Source organism: Balaenoptera musculus, chromosome 8 (genome assembly GCF_009873245.2).
Source record: "Balaenoptera musculus isolate JJ_BM4_2016_0621 chromosome 8, mBalMus1.pri.v3, whole genome shotgun sequence".
NCBI classification, from domain to species: domain Eukaryota; kingdom Metazoa; phylum Chordata; class Mammalia; order Artiodactyla; family Balaenopteridae; genus Balaenoptera; species Balaenoptera musculus.
Window position 1 is genome coordinate 59,560,365 of NC_045792.1, and position 3,413 is coordinate 59,563,777.

The window sequence follows — 3,413 nt, forward strand, 5'->3', positions numbered from 1 at the left end:
CTGACCTGCACAGCATGTGGGATCTTAGTTCCCTGACCAGGGATCAACCTGTGCCCCCTGCTGTGGAAACGTGGCATCCCAACCACTGGGCTGCCAGGGAAGTCCCTATTTCATTCTCTTTTATGACTGAGTAATATTCCATTGTATATATGTACCACATCTTCTTTATCCATTCCTCTTTGATGGACATTTAGGTTGCTTCCATGTCCTGGCTATTGTAAATAGTGCTTCAATGAACAATGGGGTGCATGCATCCTTTTGCATTATGGTATTCTCCAGATATTTGCCCAGTAGTGGGATTTCTGGGTCATATGGTAGTTCTACTTTTAGTTAGTTTGTTTGTTTTTTTAATTAATTAATTAATTAATTAATTAATTTATGGCTGTGTTGGGTCTTCGTTTCTGTGCGAGGGCTTTCTCTAGTTGTGGCAAGTGGGGGCCACTCTTCATCGCGGTGCGCGGGCCTCTTACTATCGCGGCCTCTCTTGTTGCGGAGCACAGGCTCCAGACGCGCAGGCTCAGTAGTTGTGGCTCACGGGCCTAGTTGCTCCGCGGCATGTGGGATCTTCCCAGACCAGGGCCCGAACCCGTGTCCCCTGCATTGGCAGGCAGATTCTCAACCACTGCGCCACCAGGGAAGCCCTACTTTTAGTTTTTTAAGGAACCGCCATACTGTCCTCCATAGTATCAATTTACATTCCCACCAACAGTGCAAGAGGGTTCCCTTTTCTCCACACCCTCTCTGCATTTATTGTTTGTAGATTTTTTGATGATGGCCATTCTGACCGGTGTTAGGTGCTATCTCACTGTAGTTTTGATTTTCATTTCTCTAATGATCAGAGATGCTGAGCATCTTTTCGCGCACTGTTAAGTATTTTGACAGTCACTGCTGGATAGGGGTGGGGACAGCAGGGTGAGGAATTCTGTTCTGGCATCTGGTCTCTCCACTGTGGGGACAGGGTGGCAAGACCTGGCGGGTTTGTGGTCTCCCTCAGCTGTGGTGAAGAGGATTGAGGGTGCCCAATCCAGCCCATCGGGGTTCCCACAGACCCTAGCATCTTCCCCCAACAGGCAGGGCCATCCGTTTGGTGCAGCCCACCCCCAGTTACCTGCCCTTCCTGCTAGCCAGCCCTGGCACGAGCCCCTGCTGTGCTCCCGGGAGCTGAGTCCTGCTGGGAGCTGGTGCCTGCCGAAGGCTGGGGGCCATTTCTTCCTCTACTCTCTGTGGGTAGAGCAGTTGAAGGGCCGAGTCCTTGCTTCCCTTGGCCAGTCCCTGCCACAGCTAATCTCCCCATGGCCCGTTCCTGGCAGTGAGCCCTCTCTGGCAGACCAGGCTGCACGTGGGGTGTCTTTCCCAGGCAAGCCCGCCTCCGTTGCTGGCACTGGCCCCGTTTCCCCGGAATCTTTCATGGGTCGCACCATTCCCTGTAGAATTCTCCTGGGAGCCTCCAGAGTGCCTCTCTTGCTAGTCCAGCACACAATCACTTTCCTGGATATTCCCCCTTAAACTCTCCTGGTGTTTGCAGGGTGTTTTAATGGTGCACAAAGCACGTTCGTATTTTATCTCATCAGATGCTCAGAAGCCCCTCAAAGAGGAAGTGGTACCCTGAGGCTGAGGGCCCAGGACGAGGCAGATTTCCTGACCGATTTGCTCCAACTCTGCCTTTGGGCCCTCGGCCAGGGCTTCATGGGAGACTGTGTCCTGAGGGTCTGCATGGGGCATGTGTGTGGCTATCTCTTGGGGGTGGCCATGTGGCCTCTTCTTCTGGGGGAGGCATCAGAGGGGCCAGGAGAGTCTGGATCTGCTGTGGTGGCCAGATCTGAAACCAAGAGGGGAGCTCTCTTACAAGAGCAACTGCTTTGGGATTGATCTGTAGGGGCCGTGAGAAAGGGTGGGTCGGCTGGTCTCCTGCGTTCTTAGGCCTCATGGAGACTTTCTGGGCTTGGAGTGGGCTCAGGAAGCTACCTGATGAGGGGCACTCACTAGGGACAGATGTGGGTATGGGGGTGGAGCTGGGAAGGACTAACTGTCCATCAGTTGGGTCCGCACAATATCTTAAGTGCCAAAATTTGGGGAAACGATGTTGCCCCAAACTGAAGGAGGCAACCTGAAGTTTGCAAGAGCTGGTGAACTCGCTAATCCTTCTTGGTGGTCTGTAGCAGGCTGCCGCCAAGGCCGTTTCCACCAGACGATTCGGGGATGGCTCTCTGACTTTGCCCTGGCTGTCCTTCCGTGGGTCTGCCTGGCCCCAGGGCTGAGGACAGCTTTGCGGGGTGGGAGTCCTTCCCCTGCAACCTGGTGTGCCCTGTGGCTTCGGGCCCTCCCCTTCCACCGGGCCTCCCACCACGATGGGACTGGGTTCCAGTGGAGCAATCTGTGGACTCCGGGGCTCCATTTGTTTGTCTCCCAACAGTGGGCAAGTGAGATGGGGGAAGACAATTGTTTTTTCAAAATGTCACAGTTGACTAGTCATGGTCTGTGGCCCCTTCTAAGGGGTTCCTGGGAACCACCTCCCTCTCCATCTGCCCAGTTCTTACCCCTGAGTCTGAGAGCCCCTCCAGGCTGACTCCTGTGTCCTTTTGTCATGTCCCCATCCTTCTCTAAGCACTTCCTTATTTTATGGCACAGCAAGATATTCCAGGCTCATCTTGTATTTTCTCTGCCCAAGCTCTGTAATGAGGTTTTTCTAAGAAACACTGTTTCTTTTTAGTAGAAAATGGTGTTTACAAACAAACTAAGACCTGGAATAGGTGTGTTCATCGCTGGGGTGTCATTGTTGCCAGGCTTTGTCAGGGGACTGAGCTAGGATACATGTGTATGCTTTAAACACACACATATGTGTGTATACATACATGTGTGTATATGTGATCTATCGATATCTATATGTATATCTATCCACAAATATATAGTTAAATATACACACACAAACACAATCACCCACATTGATCTATCATCTTCTTATCTCTTTCCCTATGTATCTTCTATCTATCCATCTTAACAACCAGGATTTCGTACTGATATGGGTTGGCCAAAAGGTTCATTTGGTTTTTCCGTAAGATGGCTCTAGTACTGCTTAGTTGTCTTTAACATCCTTTGAAACAATTCTGTTAGATTGGATTGTGACAGCTGTCGTATCAGCATGCACTTAAAAAAAGACTTATCAAAATTGGTGAATTTTTGTGTAGCCATTTTAATATTGAAGATGGAAGAAAAAAGCAACATTTTCAGCATATTATGCTTTATTATTTCAAGAAAGGTAAAAATGCAACTGAAATGCAAAAAAAATTTGTGCAGTGTATGGAGAAGGTGCTGTGACTGATCAAAAGTTGTTTGCGAAGTTTAGTGCTGGAGATTTCTCACTGGATGATGCTCCACCGTCAGGTAGACCAGTTGAAGTTGATAGCGATCAAAAT